Source organism: Abramis brama (assembly GCF_963993115.1).
Source record: "Abramis brama genome assembly, chromosome: 12".
In the NCBI taxonomy this organism is placed as follows: Eukaryota; Metazoa; Chordata; class Actinopteri; order Cypriniformes; family Leuciscidae; genus Abramis; species Abramis brama.
In genome coordinates, this window is record NC_139974.1 from 2,695,968 (window position 1) to 2,715,816 (window position 19,849).

Below are 19,849 nucleotides of genomic sequence, written 5' to 3' on the forward strand. Positions count from 1 at the left end.
TGCGCAAGCGGTTGCCATGGTAATGAACAGCCTGCTAGTTAAAGCGAATGTATAATATTATCCTGTATCTGAGGCAAAATGTACAGCGCGCGTTATATTTTCTAAATCCAAACAATTGGCCACTGAACCACCTGATAAAATCTTCATTTGATTCAAAACGTGATTAACCTACAACTTGAAGACGCTCAAACTCGATCGTATTTTACTGATACAAAAGACGCGCGCGTGCACACGCACCGAGAGGGAGCGCGGTTCACCGGGCTATCATGCTATGGTAAAATAATGACAGTTACAAGGTGTGTATAATTTAATATAACTACTTAGTCAATGCTAACAGTAGCTGCTGTAAGGTTTTTATTACTGCTGCTCTCCTTCTAGTCACTTCTGAACTTTTCTGAAGATATTATAAACTGAATGATGAAGTGAAACAATAACATGAGATTGAAAAGTTATTCAGCAATACTTTCTTTAAAGTTTAATTGCACATACGAGTTGTATTTAATATCAATCAGCTGGGGGCAGTTCATCTAAAAGTTGATGAGAGTGTTTTGTTTAATATATTTAGCTATCAAAATAGTTTACCAAATAAATTATTTACCAAATAAAAGAAAAAGACAATCAAACAAGGTGAAGTACTTTTCATTTCTAAAGTAGGCTATTTGGGTTTATTTATTATACATAAAGCCCTTTTTGTCGATTTCTCCAGAATAGCATAACTATATCGTGAAATATATTGTTACTGTGAAATAAAATTAGTCATTTCGTGAAAAAAGAATTTTGGTCATACCGCCCAGCCCTAGTCTAGTCTAAAACTGGTAGCAACCTGTGCTTAAAAAAAAAAAAAAAAATTGTAAAAATCGAGAATCGAATCGAATCGTGACCTTAGAATCGAAAATGTAATCGAATCGAGGATTTGGAGAATCGTGACACCCCTAGTCGTCATCAAGGATCTGATCTACAGTGACGCTGGAAAATGCCTTATACATGTTTATTACAATAATGATCAGACAGAAGTGAAGCGAGAGATCCTGCAGTATCATCTTCATATTCATGGTAAAGTCAAAACTGATCAAACCATCATCATGTGTTTCTGGATCTCCTCTAATAGTGTTGGTATTGTGTGCAGGACTAGAAACAGCAGAAACACTGAAGCGGACAAGCTTAATATTCAGAGTGGATTGGGGTTTTCCAGTGTTTACATCTGGTCCCTCAATCCTATATGTGATTATGGTCTTGATTAAATGACACTATTATAATAATGATTAATGGACTGCCCGTCAGTGACGAGACTCTGATCATTAATGAGTTTACAGTCACTGACACTGGAACATACAGAGTTCTGGATTATGAAGGAGAAACCTTGATCACAGTCTCAGTCACAGGTGAGAGAAGATCAGTGGATGAGGAGAGATATTATGTTTAATCAGTAAATTAATCCTAAACTGCACGACTAACCTTTCAATATTCTGTACAGAATCTGTTCTAGGCTGGAAGGGAAATCTGATCGACACAGATGAAGACAAAACTGACGACACTGAACATCGAAGTGAGTAAAACATGAGGCATTCTTAATCAAAGTTCTTAAAGGGGACCTATTATGCAAAATTCACTTTTGCTGCTGTTTGGACATAAATGTGTGTTGGCAGTGTGTGTACACAACCACCCAATAGTGATAAAAATCCACTCACTCCTTTTTTATTAAAGGGGTGGTAAAACGCCTTTTTTCGAAGGCTTGATTGTGTTTGTGGGGTTCACTGTAACATGTGTTCATGCTTCGTTTTTAAAAATTCGCATTATTTTTCACAAATTATACCATTATTCTACACTGCTCTGTCCCTCCTTGTAAAAACGGTCGGATGATTTCCGCGTTCTATGAAGCCCCCTCCTTCAAAATACGCAATGGGCTCAGATTGGTTGGCTGGCTCAGTGTGTTGTGATTCGCTAACCGCCAAGTAGGTCGTAAACGTCACGCCCCCTTATCTTTACCGGTAGTTTGTGCTTCAGTAAACAACGGCGTCAATATTGCCATACCAGTTTGAGCCCGAATCAGACCCAGAGAATGTTAGTGGAGAGGATCGAGCAGAACCTGCTCAAGAACGGCTATTAAAGAACGTTTCAGAAAGGTATGTTTTTTAAGACTGCAGATCGCTATATGACACTGTTACTTTTTTATATTTAGAACGATTGTAGCTAAATATCTGTCGCCTGAACTATTAATCCAATACGAACACTAAACACTGGCTTTACAACAGTAGCCAAATCAAACACAAAACCATGTTTAGCATGCCTGTAGGTAAACAAGCATGTAGATAAACAATACATAAAAGCTATAATCAAAGAATAATTTACAATGATCACATAAACGACAACAACCATGAACATTCCAAGTTCGCTGCGCTGGTGATATTAAACAGAAGTTTGTATGTGTTTGTCGGATAAGTATGAATTAATTAACGTTAGCATTTAACAAACTGATTTGTGGAGCCAAACAGCGTTGTCCTTCGTTTACTTCCTAGCTACAACGTGCAATTAACAATACGAACTTTTACAGGAAAACACAACGACGAAAAATAAATCATACTTACAGGTTGTGGCCCGTAAACAGTTTCTGTTTTTAAAGTTGGAACTGCTCCATCTTTCAGGACTAGCCGTTGTGCGAATCCTTCATCGGAGGAGTGGTTTATGTAAATATTGGGCTTAGTGATGTCAGCAAGCCCGCAGGAATGCCGTGTAGTCCCTACTGGCCGTTTTCTGTAGTTCTTAGAAATTGATTTCTTTAAAAGCAAATATCTCCCTTTGCTTTAAACTTTGAAAGTTGTAACTTTGCAGATGTTGTTTATGCTCAAACAGCAACATTACACACTAACTAAAGTTAGAAAAGTCAAATCATAATCAACCACCCCTTTAATCTCCATAAATCTTCAGCAGTGTCTCCCAACGACCTGTGTTCAGAATGCAGCTTTAGCCACAGGCCCCGCCCACGAGTGTTGACTGACACTGCCGTTTTAACATAGACCCGCCCTGATCGAGTTCACAGCGAGTTGAACACATCCGCTATTGCTGCACTGACGAGAATGTAAGCGGTGTTGTGTGGCTGGATGTATTAATCCACGTAGCTCTCTCTATTTACTCCCGAAATCTGAGGCAGCCGCTGAAGACGTGGTGGAATTATTTTGTTTTTAAAGAAAATGCTCCCCTAACTCTACCGAAATTCGTTTATGTACTTGCGCACTTCTTATACTGTGTTTACTCAGCTCATACGGTGATTCTCTGAAGTAAAACTGACGCTTCATCTTTTGTGTGATGTACAATAAACCTTATTAAACTCATCAGTATATTTTTGATCATCATTCGGACCTGGTCCGAAACAGCAGACTTGTAGGCTATTAGTGGATACATACAAGCAGATGACAAATACATTATAACCGTAATTAAACTAAACTATACCTGTTCCATCTCTATACAGCACTCTGACTCTGCAGGCATTATTGTCCGACTCCGGGTCGAAATGAACATCGTTACTGAGAGTTTCTGATATTATCACCAGTCCTGAGAGACTGAGCGCGAGCTCGTGCAGCTCCGCCCCCTGGGCCGTGCAGCAGCACCTCATTTGCATTTAAAGGGCACACACTAAAACAGCGCGTTTTTCTGAGCCCCAAAAAATGACAATTTAAACATGCTGTAAAAAATGATCTGTTGGGTATTTTGAGCTGAAACTTCACATACACACTCTGGGGACATCAGAGACTTATTTTACATCTTGTGAAAAGGGGCATAATAGGTGCCCTATAAACCGTAAAAAAAAAAAAAAAAAACTCTTCCCACTTTTTCCTTCACCTGTAGATCATTGGATTTTGCTGGTTGAACTGACTGTGTTTCTGCTGGTTCTGCTGGTTCTGACTGGTGTCGTGATACACAGATGTCTCCACAGAGATTACTCGAGGGGGAAAGCACAAAAAACCTTTCTCTGATGGTGAAATTGTCAAGGGAGCAATGACTGTGATAACCAACACTCTGTTTAAAGATCACAAGAATGGAAATGACATAATGTCCTCAGTCTGCGATGTTCAACTCGGGGCTAACACTATTGCGAGACGAGTCATGAGCAGCTGGAGAAAGACTTGGGTTTGTGCAAATGGTTCTCCATCCAGTGTGATGAATCTGTGGATCTAGAAGTACAGCGCAGCTCATGGTTTTCATCAGAATGAAAACCATGTTACCTCAAGTTACCTTCCGGGGGCACTCTACCTGACGTGCGACCCATGAGCAGCGTGAATGCCGAACGCCTGATTGTTGTTGTTGTTGTTCTTTTATGTTCTTTTAAGTACACTTTTACGTTGATGTGCATTTTTTAAAAACTCTAGAACATTTTTGTCAACCTGGAGCCATGAATTGCATCTACTTGATCGTCTTGATTACACTTCTTAATCGCGTTACTTGGAGAAGCGATGACGACGGCGGGGCTGGTCACAGGATTATCTACTCCCGTGAGCTATTGCTCGAACTCCGTCCATTCGCACCCGCTACTAGGGACAACAGCCCATATCTGGCTTGCAGCAAGGACAGTGTGGGAACAGAGGATATTGACAAAGCTCCCAAAAATCATCGAAGGAAGAGGAAGAGAGGTAGGAGAGGGGGTGTCCAACGCCGACTATGGAGATGCGGGTTGGCCGATAGACGCCGGCTCCCTCCGCTCCCCTCCATCCTTCTCTCCAATATACAATCCATCCGCAACAAAGTCGATGAACTGGAGGCTTATGCTAAGTTTAAGCGCGACTTCAGGGACACATGCATGCTGGCTTTTACGGAGACGTGGTTGGGAGAGGCTGACAGGGATGAGGATCTGCGCATTAGCGGCTTCGGGTGCCCGGTGCGCATGGATCGGTCACCTGTAATAACAAACAAATCCACCGGGGGAGGAGTCTGCTTCTACATCAATGAGAGGTACTGTAACACCGTTACTGTTCGAGAGGAAATTTGTACTCCGGATCTCGAGCTACTCTCTATCTCTCTTCGCCCCTTCTATCTTCCAAGGGAGTTTCCCCAGCTTTTCTTCACCCTGGTGTATATACACCCGCTCGCAAACGCCTCCACAGCCGCTCACTTAATCTCAGAAGTGACTAACAGACTCGATGCGATATCACCAGATGCTCCTAAATTTATTATGGGAGATTTTAACCGTTGCCAGATTCACAAGACACTAAAAACGTACGAGCAGTATATCACCTGTGCAACAACTAAGAACAATACTACTCTTGACCTGTGCCTAGGCTCAGTACCTGGCGCTTTTAAATCTATGCCCAAGCCTGCTTTTGGCGCATCGTACCATAACAGTGTCCTTCTGATACCTACTTATAGTCCCATCTGCAAGCGACAAGAGAAGACTGTAAAAACAGTGAAATGCTGGACAGAAAATAGCATTGCCAGCTTACAGGCATGTTTTGAATGTACAGACTGGGACGTGTTTTACAGCTCCTGCAATGATCTAAATGAACTAACACAAGCTGTGACATCGTATATATCTTTCTGTGTAGACAGTAATATCCCATGTAAAAATATAACAATATTCCCTAACAATAAACCATGGGTTACTAAAGAATTATAGAGCATTCTAAATAAAAAGAAACGGTTTTTTTTATACAGGGAGTAGCCAGGAAAAGATAGAAATTAATAGAGAAGTAAGGAATGGGATAAGGAAAGCAAAAAGGGCGTATAAGGATAAGATAGAGCACAAGTATAGCAGTGGAGACCTTCGGGCGGCGTGGAGGGGAATTAAAGAAATGTCCTCAGTCACCCAGGGAAATGGAGACAGGAGGAAACCTATAACAATTACGGGGACAATTGATGCTAATCTCCCGAACGCTTTTAATACTTTTTATTCTCGTTTTGAAAAAAACGACCCTTCTAGAAACGTTACTGGTATAGGAGAAACAATATTGTCTCAAAATGAGATCACTATCAGTCAAGAGTACGTTAGGGACCATCTGAAGAGAGTAAATATAAGGAAGGCACCTGGCCCTGATTTGCTTTGCGGGCGGACACTGCGCTATTGTGCTGATCAACTGAGCAGCATATTCCAGCACATCTTTCAGATGTCACTGAAGTGTAGTGTGGTTCCCACTCTTTGGAAATCATCTATAGTGATTCCAGTTCCTAAAAAGATTAGCAAACCAGGGACACTAAACGATTTTAGGCCTGTTGCTCTAACTTCGTTAATTATGAAGGTATTTGAAAAAATTATTAAACATTTAGTGCAAACATCTATAGAGGAGAGATTAGATCCCCTGCAATTCGCTTATCAAACAGGGAGGGGAGTGGAAGACGCAAAGCTGTTTATCTTGAACAGCATATACAAGCACTTAGATAAACCAAAATCACATGCAAGGCTACTGTTTGCAGATTTTTCATCAGCTTTTAATACAGTACAACCATATATTTTAATTAACAAGCTGTTAAGTGATTTCAACCTACCTCATCAACTTGTTTCATGGATTTTAGATTTTCTAACCGCCAGAGAACAGAGGGTAGCAGTAAATGGCAATCTATCAGATCCCTTACTGCTCTCTACAGGACTACCTCAAGGGTGTGTACTTTCACCCCTTTTTTTTATTATGTACACAAATGACTGTAGAAATACCCAGGAGAACAGCTACCTGGTTAAATTTTCCGATGACACTGTGTTGCTGTCACTATTACAAAGTCCAGCATCGGATCATGGAAAAGCTCTAAATGAATTCATCTCATGGTGTGATAACCACTGTTTAGAACTAAATGTATCTAAAACTAAAGAAATAATTATTGACTTCAGGAGAAATCGAGATATTGTTTTTGAGAGCACTATACATAATGCAAAGGTTGAAATTGTCTCCTCATATAAATACTTGGGCACTGTCTTTGATGAACATCTTAGATTTGATCTTAACAGCGCTACCATTGCAAAGAAAGGGCAACAGAGAATTTACCTTCTTCGTAAACTAAATACTTTCTCTGTCTCGCCGGTCATTCTGTGCAGATTTTATCAGTCTTTTATTGAGAGTCTTTTAAATTTTTCTTTTATCTGCTGGTTTCACAATTTGAGCATCAAAGACAGGAATAGCCTGAATAACATTGTAAAGATTTGCTCTAAAATTATCGGCGTAAAACAGAGAGACTTAAATGTCTTTTGTAACCAGCAAATACTGCGGAAGGCAAAGAGCATCCTGGCTGCTCCAGGTCATGCTTTGGCAGGTGAATTCTCTCTGCTACCTTCTGGGCGTCGTTAAGCGTTCCCGGTATGTAAGACGAATCGCCATTCTAAATCTTTCATTCCTTATGCGATCAAACTTTTAAATTCCGCATAGAGCTCCTGGAGAAGGGAAAAATTGCACATGCTGACGAATACTGTGTACTGTTGTACGTTATGTGGGCGTGTGTGTGATGGACTGATGGACTTTGTTACTTGTGTGAATAATGCGTGTGATTTGTATTATTTATTGTTATTTACATGCTGCTCTTAATCAGTTGCCCCTTGTGGGATCAATAAAGTTGATTGAACTTGAGAATGGTATTCAGTGATTTGTCAGTGAAAGAGGAACTTCTAACATTTCTTAACGCGCCATTTGAAAAGTTGGTATCGATAACAACTGATGGAGCCCCTGCAATGACTGGCCCGCATGCAGGCTTCGTTGCGCTATGCAGAGGAGACCCAGAATTCCCAAAGTTTCTACATTACCACTGCATTATACACCAACAGGCACTGAGCGCCAAAGTGATGGGACTTGATCACGTTGTTAAAATCATTAACAGCATCCGGTCCATAGTGAAACAGCACAGGTCATTCAAGGATCTTCTGGAGGAGCTGTCAGCTGAACATGGTGACCTATCGCTTCACACTGAAATTCGATGGCTGAGCAGAGGAAGGATTTTGCAACGTTTTTTATCACTTTTGTGTGAAATCAAAGTGTTCATGGACTCCAGAGGGGAGGACACCTCCATGCTTCAGGACACTGGACCTTGCCTTCCTGCCTGGCATCACTGTGAAACTGAATCATTTGAACTGTGAACTGCAAGGCAAATGTAAGACAATCAGTGAGATGATCAGTGAAAGCCAAGATCAGCCTTTTCTCCACGTACTTGCAGAGGAAGAAATTGCATCAGCAGTCGATGATAAGTAACAATAATTCTGCATCTGAGGTCTTTGACAGAGCATTACACAATTACTTTGAGCTCCTGAAAAGGCTTGGACAAGAATTTGAGGACAGATTCAATGACTTTGATAGTCTGGAACCATGCGTGTCATTCATTGCAAATCCTTTCATGCAAGTGGACATTTTTGCACATTTCTGAAGAACTAAGTGATGCGTTTAACCTGGTTTCTAGTGAGGGTGAGATGGAGATTCTCACTCTGCAAAGTGACATTAACCTCAAAGCCCATCAGGGGGCAACAGACTTTTGGAAACTTGTTGACCCAGAGAAATACATTAACATTTCCACAGCAGCGATGAAAGTTGCCTGTCTTTTTGGCTCAACTTACCTGTGTGAATCTGCATTTTCAGATATGGATTTCATTAAGAACAAACACAGAACACGCCTTACTGATGGACATTTGGAGGACTCAAGTAGAGTTACAGTGTCGGGTTATACTCCCGATTATAGGCCACTTGTGGACGTTATGCAATGCCAAGCTTCCCATTAAAAGCTCATAAAAGCAGGCTGGTTTGGCCTGTTTATTGTTGTAAGTGTGACAAATGACTCTTGAAATTTTGTATTAAAATTGTGTTCAAATGTGTTCAGTGTAATGGGATCTACAGAGAGAAAATTATAATTACAATTATAAATGTACATTTTTTTAATATAAATTCCTATAAATAGGATTGATTGTTGAATAAAAATAATCTAATTATTAATAATAATTTAAAATGCTTGTGAGAAATGATTTACATTTATTGAGCCATGACGTCAATATTCATTTCATTACTTAGACATATTTTGGTGATTAAAAGTAAAGTGAAAAAAGTGCCACAGTTTTTGTTTATTTTTATATATTAAAAAAATTGCTTTTCTTTTTGCTGTATCGAAAACGTAGGGTTTGCTGTTACACCCCTAATATATTTATAAATTCAATTGTCATAATATTTAACAATATTATTGTTTGTTGTTGTATTTTTCAAAACTTGAAACGTGTGTGTGTGAGAGAGAGAGAGTGTGTGAGTATGTGTAGCCTATATCAAACAAGTAGCCCTCTAGAATCTCTATGAATCTGCAAGTATGTGTTGAGAAAAAACAAAATTAAACCACTCTTGTAAGAAACATTTTTGTTGGTATGTATTTTTGTATGAAAATATATATTTTAATATTTTGCTGTGTTTAGAAATTTTTGTTTTTGTTTTGTTTAGTAAAATATACAATGAAATATGAAGAGGATGTTTGAATAGTTTACATCATGCGGAGCCGTAGATGAACGCTTGATGGACTTTCATGTCTTATTTTCAGTCCTCATTAATTTACTGTATTGGACTGTGTTTGGGCTCATAAATCAAGACAAGATACTTTTATTAATATAGAGCTTTTTACAGTACAGAGCTGTCCTCCGTGTGAGCCGGTCCTCCATCATTATTAAGAGTTCTTACACCAGTTCAGCTCTACACACACCTGAGGACATCAGAGAAGTGTGTTCATCACACCAGTATCATTACACTGATCACAAACCCTTTACACCACAACTGCAGAGAGTCAGATTCATTTCAGAGTGTGTGTTGAATATTGTGGTTGTGAATTCAGGCGATTTACAGTCAAACCAATAATTATTCAGACACCAGATATCATTTTTGATATTTCTCTACTAGTGTGTGCAGGACACTATAGTTCATTTCTGTAAGTGAGGAGAGCAGAATAAAGTAAACTTTGAAATATTATACCCAAATATTCTTCATACAGTGACTACCAGTGACATTTATGAAATTTGGGACCAAAAATGATTGGGACACTTTGAGCTGATCATGTTCTGCTGAAGTGTGTTTTCTTTAATTGCTAATGCTCTTTTTACACACAGACTGAACACAATGAAGCATTGCTTGGTGATTGGTTGAGCTAAACTGGTATTATCTAATTGTGTAGTTAAATTTAACAACTGACATAATTCATGTGTGAGACAGTCTAACAGAAGGACGGACAAAACCAGTCTGTGGTTTAGCCTGCTCACCAGACCATGTCCATGCACAAAACAACAAGGAAGTACGACAGCAAGATGTTTGTGTCTGCTCACCCAGACCGCATCTGCACCAACACACACAAGTGCTAATAACAGCACACTTCAGACAAAAGACCTTCACCCTCGACCAATCGCAACTTCACCGGCTTCATGAGGTCACATTCACAGTTTATGCAGATCCGACCCCTCATAAGATCACCGAACACTTGCGGTCTTGACGGGGGAACCCTGCTGAACAGGACAGGTTTGAGCTTCACTTCCGTGACGACGCAAGCAAATGAAACATGGCAAGTATGGTGTAAGATCACTTTCAAAAAGATGTATGCACAACTTTAAGCATTCATATTCGTATTTTTAAACGTGTGCGTAAATTAACATAGGCACGCAAAATTACGCTTTCATACACGTGAGTCATTTAAGTTACATTTGTGTTTTTATGTGAGTGCAGCTATGACTGTAAACATTCACGAGTACAACTCTGATTTCTACGACTACGAATTCTTCAATATGAACACAAATTCAAGTTTGTGGGTACGAGTAAAGAACAGTTTAAATGACGTCATTGCCGTCACAGGGCAGGTAGTCGAACCTCGATTCCCCATCTAACGCGCATGCGTCAAAGGCGAAAGATGGCTAACAACAGACCTGACGCTGCTAGCCTAGGCATCGCAGGTAAAGTAAATAACGTGTTTATTCAACATTTTTATACGATTTTACTATTTTGATAGCACTTTATAATGATATACATTTCTGCAACTCATAGACGTTATTGCTTTAGCTTGCAACCTTACGGTATTTACTCGCTGTTAACTAGTGAATCTCTGTGTGAAAGTAACGTTATAGTTAACTTAGCAAGTGATGTTAGAACTTGACCTGTTTCGCCGATTGACACTGCATGAACTGCAATAAACTTAACTGCTAAGTTATCATATGTTTAGCAATGTCGACCAGAGCAGTAATGACAACTGAGCCAGACGAAGTAATTTCTTTAGCTTGCAAAATAATGATAACGTTAACTTAGCTAACTTTACGCCTATTAGTTTGCAAACATACTTCAGTTGTAATGTTTTGACTGTCTATCTAACCTAACGTTACATAATGTTGAATTGGTACGGCTAAGTTAACGGTACTTAACTAACCCTACATGAGATGCATCTAATATGTATTTTGGCATTTACAGGGACCACTGGCTACTCAGTTACTGCAGCGTCTGGAACAAGGGGCAACATTCTCATCTGAAAAATGAAGCCTACCCGGAAGTGCGAAAAACTGCAATACATCGAAAATCCGCTAGGGGAAGGTCCCAAAAGGGAGCAAATCTCCATAGCCCCCATGTTAAAATGTCCGTTTTCACAGCATAAATTCATGTTTTTACAGGTTGGTCCCATGGACTTTTATTGTATTTTTCGATAGGTTCCGAGTGCCTGATAACCATGAGGGCTGTGAATTTTTTTCTAACTCGTTAGTTTAGATCGTATTTAGATATAAAATGTAGGACAATAAGGGCGTGGTTAACTTTGATTGACAGCTTGATTGACAGCTGACAAGGCAGCGCCACGGAGAATGACAACATGAAGCGCCATTTTTTAATACAGTTGACATATAATACTACTGTTTCTGTATCATGAAATTTAGTTTTAAGAGTTTTTCAGGCGAGAATGTAGTTGTGTAAAGCTCAAATCTGTGGTTTATTTATAAAGATTTATGAAAATTGTATCCAGTTGTGAGATCCAGCGATGACCGGGCGCTCGGCGCATGTACCCCGCCTGGAACAGCCTTTGCTCGGCTAGACGTTCTGAGGTGCCGCGGTCTCTGGCGTCTCTGTAGTGGTTAAACATGATTAGTCTTGTGTATATCTAACGGGCGATCTTTGGTCTCGTAACGAAAATCAATAATTTGTTCCCTGGGCAATCGTTTTGGCTGAGTAAGTTTCATAACTTTATAAGCTATTTAACTGTACCGTTGTATGGTTAGACTAGATCGAGCGCTGACTTTTTATGTTTGACTGAATTGTTTGCTTTGTTTGTATAGCTTCTTGTAACTTTACCTTTTACTTTTATATTGATAAAACTGAAATATATCAAAAAGAGACTGGGTTGAGTTTTGTCATTTTAATACAACGAATATGATCTAATGTTGTTTACTGCAACATCTGTTGTTTAGTACAAATGCACATATTGCCTGGACCATATTAAAATTTTTAATATTTTTATATTATATTTAAAACGAAAAGAGGCAGGTTTGTGTTTTATATTTCGTTTTGTTATAAAAAGGCAAACGTTATGTGCAGTGAATAACATTTGTGTGGCTATAATGTTTAAGATTTCTTTAAATGAAAACGAAAAGAGTTAGTTTGGTGTTTTACATAGATGGTGTTGGTGTTTTATAACATATTTCGTTGCCTAAAATATACACAGAGATAAGCAGAGCGAGTTGAGTGACGCGCGCTGCGTCAGAAGGTGGGCGGGGTTAGGATTTCCCAAGATTTTCCAAGATGGCGCCGCCCATACCCCCCATAAACGGCTTCAAACCCGTTCTTCAGAAAGTCTATGGGTGACGTCACAGACGCTTTGTCCATATTTTTTACAGTCTATGGTCTGGAATCAAGGATCACTGACACGTTAAGTCAACCATACTTTAATTTGAGCAAGAATCAAAATTTTGTTTTTCTGAGGAGCTGCTGTCCCGGCTCATTGACATGCCCTTACCCCAACATGACATCATGACTTTGCGTAAACATACACGCCACTTTCAAGTCAAAAGTGGCGTGTTATTTATACGCATTTTGAGCTATTCGCGTGTATGTTCACGCCGAAACGAACCGTCATCTTCCGCGTGTATGTCTACGCCGTTAAATGTCCGAGCGAACCATTTCTTAAAACTACGTAGGCTACAATTATAAAGAAAAACAACAGACAGACAAATATAATCACAATAATTTATTTAATGAGAAAATGTCAAAATCGGTACCAAAAGTTGTTCACGTGACGATGTGTCCTCTCTGGCAGTGGTTTTGTATGAGGTAACAGAGCAGAATTTAACTTATTAATTCAAATCCATGAAAATGTTAATCCGTCTTCGGTCCGGTTCGCTCTGAGGGCTGCCGCCTGCGCGGCAGTGCGCGCTTCATTTCAAATGTGAATGACGCAATCTGTGACGAAGCAGGCGAGGCGAGAGCCAATGAGCGTTTGATATTACTGCCGTAACCATAGTAACCTGTCGTAACGCTTCTTGAGGGCGCAATTTTTGAATTTGAATTCATAACAAGCGCGGGGTTTGACGTTTACGGTCAAGATGACGATTACTGGATAAAGGGCTGAGTTTGGATCTTTTTCTTGCAAATAATGGATTCTGAAGGTTTGGATTACATCAAGCTAATAAAATTGGTGTATTTTGTGAATCGATGTTGTGTTGTAAGGTTAATTATTGTGATTATACATTTTAATATTGTCCATAAAATGGGTATGTTTAGGTGTGGGAGTACAGTTAAGGGATCTTACATTTATTAACCCCAGTGACGGGTAGGTTTAGGGACGGAGTTGGGGTAGGTCATATTTATAATGTAACGTTAAGTCAACGGCGTTGATAAACATGCTGAAAAGCGATTATGCGCGTTGATTGCACGCCAAAAATGGAAATCGAATTGGCGTGTCATACATACGCCATTTCATGAGATCAGCCTGCTTACCCGTGTCTTGTATCGCTAACCTGCTGGGTGTCAGCCAAAGTACAATTTTCCGGCGTATGTATGAACTCAGGTTGTTCACAAGACTTGCATACAGCAGTTTATCTGACAGTGAACTGGATGATGCTGTCCTCTCCATAAAAAACAGGATCCCAAACACAGGATACAGAATGGTTAAAGGTTGTCTCCAAGCAAATGGACATAGAGTTCAGTGGAATCGCATCAAGGAGTCCATGCAGAGTTGACGCTCCAGGAATTTTGGAAAGAATGACACAGCTGGGTTGCATCGTCAGGAGGACATACTTCGTACAGCGGCCTTTGTGATTAGTGCACGTGGACACTAACCATAAGATCATAAGGTAAGATATTCATTTATTTATGTACTTTATTATGGGTGTTGAGTTAATGCAGCTCTTTTCATTGACTGCTCATTGTCATCTCATCCTTTTGATTTCAAGGTACAACATCGTCATATTTGGAGCAATAGATGGTTACTCAAGAAAGGTGCATCACTTTTTTTTTCTTGCTACTTTTATTATAGTGCTTTATTCTTCCTGTATAGGTTTGTGTTCATGTATTCACTGTTGATAGGCTGCATATGGGTCCGTCCGTATTTTCTTTTTCATTTTTGATTCCAAAACGTATAATGACAAAACCAAATTCAAATAACTGTCTGATTTTGTTTTTTGCAAATTAATTTTTTCGTTTCTCCTTTGAATTAAGACATTAAGAAAAACAAGACGGGTGGGTCAGATGACCCGGAAGTAAAAGTAAATATATCAAAATAAAGGACAACAGTAGTTGATTACATGCAGTTTAATATTGTGCATTTATCCATGTGCACAGCAAAAGTCACGTTTAATGAGGAAATTTTTGGTGTATTACATTTGGTAATATACTTTAACCTAAGTCATTATTGTGTGTGCAGTAGGCAATGTGAGTATATTTAAACGTTTGCAGATTCACTATATGCAACTCTGTTTTCTGTTTAGATACTGTATCTGGAACCAGCAACAAATAACTGCTCAAGAGGTGGGGCGCGGTACGTCAACGCGACTCCCGACACGGTCAGGCTCTTTGTTTTCTGTTATTTCACGTTGTGTTGTGTTCCAGAGAGTGTGTTCTTACGTTTGACAAAATGTCAATAACAACAGTGCTGAACTTAGCGTACATTGGGCTCGCGATTGTGAGTCTATGTCGTGTAAACGGACTTTTCTTAGGACCTGATACTCCATTCGCCGCCAGCCCAGGCAGGCTCGTCTACACGCGGGATCATCTGTTTGAGCTGAGCCAGCTTGACTTCGAGCCATCGCAGGTATCCCTTTCTACAGCACAGATCCCTCCGGAGTTAGTACGTGGCAGCAAACGGAGGCGAATACGGAGGAAACGAGGGTCTAGAGGAGGTATCCGCAACAGAATGAGGAGAAGAGGTAGTCGATTACCGCTACCTGCCATCACCCTGTCAAACGTGCGATCGTTACGGAACAAGGCTGACGAGCTGTCCACACTCGTGAGGTCGGATTCAGACTACAGGCAAACAAGTTTGTTCTGTTTTACAGAAACATGGCTTTCTGAGGGTGTGGATTTTGAACTGGATGGTTTTAACATCATACGCTGTGACAGGGATGTACGGAAAACACAGAAGTCGATTGGGGGCGGGCTCTGTATAGCTGTCAACAACAAGTGGGCAACCAACTTCACTGTGAGAGAGACTGAGTGTTGCAAGCACTACGAAATAATGACGGTGTCCTTTAGACCGCACTATTTACCCCGAGAATTCTCCCAGATCACTGTGATTTTAGTATATGTACCAGGACCGGACTTTGCACTTGCTGCTGAACATATAACAGACAGTTACAATAGGGCTGTCAGTCAATCTGGCGAACAACCAGTATTTTTGCTGGGGGATTTTAACAAATGTGACGTCACCACACATCTACCTAATCTGGAGCAATATGTTACAGTCCCTACTAGAATGCACAACAGACTGGACTTGTGCTATGGCAACATTCCAGATGCGTATATATCAAAACCTCGTCCTCCTATTGGTCATTCTGACCACAAGGTTATTCTGTTGTTGCCAAAGTACAGATCACAACTTAAAAGGGGTGCACCACTTAAAAAAACAATTAATGTTTGGAATGAAGAGACCTCAGAAGCACTGAAAGGATGTTTTGAGTTGACTGATTGGGGTTTGTTTTTTGAGGATTGCGGAAATGATTTTAATTTATTGACTGAGGTAATAACTTCTTACATCTTATTTTGTGAGGATGTGGTAACCCCAACCAAACAAATAACAATACATCCAAATAACAAGCAGTGGGTCACCAAGGACATGAAAATCTGTCTGGTTTTAAAAAAGAAGGCTTTTTTAGAAGGAGACACACGGGTGAGGGAGCTACAGAAAGAATTTAGAAGGAAGGCTAAGATGGCAAAAATTCACTACAAGGACAAAATAGAACAAAAATTAACCTCTGGGAATGTGAGGATGGCATGGCAGGGGTTAAACACCATGATGGGGAGAACACCTAAACCTGCAGTGATTAACTGTCAAGATCCTGCCTCCTTTGCAGAGCAGTTAAACAACTTCTTTAGCAGGTTTGACAACTGTAGCACATCAGCCAGCTGGAATCCCCCCAGCCCCAGTTTATCCAACCAGGCTCTCATCATAGATGAGAATCTAGTGGCATCTGTCCTAAGCCGAGTGAACCCACACAAAGCCCCTGGCCCTGACAGGCTCAGAGGAAGAGTGCTTAAAGACTGCTCCACCCAGCTAAGTGGGGTTTTCACCAAGCTCTTTCAGAGCCTTCTGGATTCAAGCTGTGTTCCTCACCAGTGGAAAGAATCAACAATCATCCCGATTCCTAAAAAGACACATGCTAAAGACCCCAAGGATTTTAGGCCAGTTGCCCTGACATCGCTACTCTGCAAATGTATGGAAAGAGTAATAGGTAACCACCTCTCCAGCTCTGTGACAGAAAGACTGGATCCACTCCAGTTTGCTTATAAAGCTAAACGTGGAGTGGAGGATGCAACTCTAACTCTCTTGGATACTGTGACCAGACAGCTGGACTCATCACACACTCATACAAGGATTTTATTTATGGACTTTTCCTCTGCTTTTAATACTGTACACATATATACACTTCTGCAACACCTAGTCGAGTTTCAGGTTCACCCAACATTGATTTTATGGATAAAGAACTTTTTACAGGACAGACCACAACAGGTGCGTGTGAACGGCTTTAATTCTAGGAAACAGTTTTTAAATACTGGGCTCCCCCAAGGATGTGTTCTATCTCCTGTTCTCTTCTCTGTTTACACAAACAATATATCTTGTAACAAGGATGGAATGTTTCTTTTTAAGTACGCTGATGATATGGCCTTAGTAACTCATTTGTCCGATACTAAGGCACTGTCTGCTTACCACCAGACAGTTAATAATTTGGTCACGACATTCCAAGAAATTTCCCTGGAGCTCAACATCGATAAAACCAAGGAGCTGTGCTGTCAGAGTAGGGAAACCAAGAATACACAGCAAATGTTTCAACCCCTCAGCATCAATGGTCAGCCAGTTGAACAAGTTAATGTTTTTAAATACCTTGGGACAGAGATGGACACATCTCTGTCTTTCTCACAGCACGCAGACACTGTGTATAAGAAAGCCCAGCAGCGTTTACACCTGCTGAGGAAACTTAGAGATTTTAGTGTGAGCAAGGATATTTTAATTAGGGTCTACAGGTCACTCATTGAATCCATACTCACCTTCAATATTTCAGCCTGGTATAATGCCCTCACCGTCAAGTACAAATCCAAACTTGCACGAATTATAAATCAAGCCAGTAAGATAATAGGCTCCCCTCAAACTCCCCTAACAGAACTTCACACCCGGTCAGTGTTGAGGATAGCCACTACAATCACACAGGATCCCACTCACCCCCTTAACCAATCCTTTCAGTTATTGCCATCAGGTCGACGCTACAGAGTCCCACTTGCAAGGAAAAACATATACAAAAAATATTTTATTCCCACGGCCATTACTACACTGAACAATCATATATAAAACACATCACATCTTTGCATTTTGCACATGTTGTATAGTTAATGTAGCTAAGTTGTTTTGAGTGTATTTATGTTTTCTTTTGTATGTGTTTTATGTTATCTGAGCCTGCCTTGTCAAAGACAAATTTCTGTCATTTGTCACAGACAATAAAGTTTTTCTAATCTAATCTAATCTAAACACTGCCCTTTCATTTTTCCTCAAGGCAGTGGAAAACTTTGGCTGGCCTTCCAGGTAAATAGTGATATCTTGTGCTACTGTTTCTATGCTCTTGTTGATAATTTCAGTAATGTTCAATGGAATATTTTGTTGTGATAAATGATAATTATAACTGAGCATTTCCCCTATTCATTTTCCAGGGTCAGGGGCGATGAAGGCGTTGAAAATGTCCGCTGCCCACCCCCACCTAAAATAGAACAGTTGTAGATACTAAATATAGCCAATCTGGATTTACAGCAATTACTCATCTAGGGAGTACATTGAAACACAATTTAAAACCATGGACATTAATACAGTGTATATGCCTATATACCTGTGGACTTGTGCAGCAACCAGCCTCCACAGATATTTGCCAGTCTTGGATATGTGCTCAAAAGCAAATCTGAAAACTAAAATGACAGAAGCAGGATTAAAACTGTATTAAAATGATTTTTACTTAGTCATACTAATATTTATTACATCAAGCATTAATATGAATTGTAAGATGGGTGTTTTTAATCTTTAGATATTACTTTAGGCAAGGCAGTTAATTAATGATTACATACCTCTGAATGTGTGATGTTTTCATTAAGGGTTAATGAACGTTTTCCAAGGCCAGCCAGTATAAGCTGCAGTTCCTCCTCTCCATTTGGTGTTTTTTCACGTTGCTTTTTTCAAGAAGAAAAAAGTGCACCAAAAAACTCTTCCCAGGTTGTTTTGGATATGGTGCAAAACGCTTTTTCCCTCTTGCCTCCTTTTGAAAAAATCCAGGAAAAGACCTAAACATATAAGATGGCAAACTATTATTCTCATATGTTATCATCCATCAACAAAGAACAACCTAACTTAAAATATATCTACATTCTCAGTGACTGATTATGTTAAGGTAAATGCAGTTTACTTTACGTTTTATCCAACAGTGGTAATGACAGCTCCATAAAATATTCGAAGCAAAATAATCTAATGTTGAAAATCTGTACACCCCACCCCACCCCACACACACACACACACACACACACACACTGGGTGTACCTACACAAAGTACCTACACTGGGTGTGCAATTAATAAATGAATGCAACAAACGACCCATGTATCCTACCGAGCCATTTCCTGTTTCACAGACTGTCCAGAGTCATTACGCTGAGGCCTCACTGTCGGCACTGACTGCGCTCCCTGTCCAACAGCAGCTTCTCCTGTACTGCCCTGACTGACTGGCATGACATTCTCAACAGCAACACCAGGTTTTGGGCTGTGCTTATGATGTCTGTTAATTGGACCTGAGTAATAAGAAAGACAATAACTAAATGCCAAATGTTATAGCTATAGGTATTTTTTGTATTACACAGAACACCATAGAGAACACCTGCAAAACACATTAATCATAGTAGGGCTTGTCAACGCCCGTGTCTTGGTCCACATTCAGATCAAAAAGCAAGCTCGTCCGAACCCATGCAGTCCATACCTCCTGCGGCTCGTCTCAAGCAACTGACTGCCTGGCTAATATAATGCATGAATGTACTGATGACCTTGAATGACTGGTTTTGAATAAATGTTGCATTGCTTATCAATAAGTTAATTAAACGTTATTTTATTACCCTCAATCGTTCAGGTCATCTGGTAGTGAAAAAAAAAGCAGATACTGAACCGCTGAGTCAAAAGTTTGTATTAGCACATTGCTCATTAACATTACAATGACTTGCTGGTTGACGTTAACTC

The 19,849-nt window shown here is 40.0% G+C and overlaps 1 protein-coding gene and 1 long non-coding RNA gene across 2 annotated transcripts in view; both read left to right on the top strand.

Annotated features, from left to right (window-relative positions):
* The window catches only part of LOC311093928 (uncharacterized protein), a 773,523-nt gene that overhangs the window by 166,406 nt on the left and 587,268 nt on the right, over positions 1-19,849 (top strand). The window lies entirely within an intron of this gene.
* On the top strand, positions 1,283-4,095 carry LOC311094041. Its single transcript, XR_014608543.1, has 3 exons — positions 1,283-1,382; positions 1,475-1,546; positions 3,844-4,095. It is a non-coding gene; the product is annotated as an uncharacterized lncRNA (long non-coding RNA).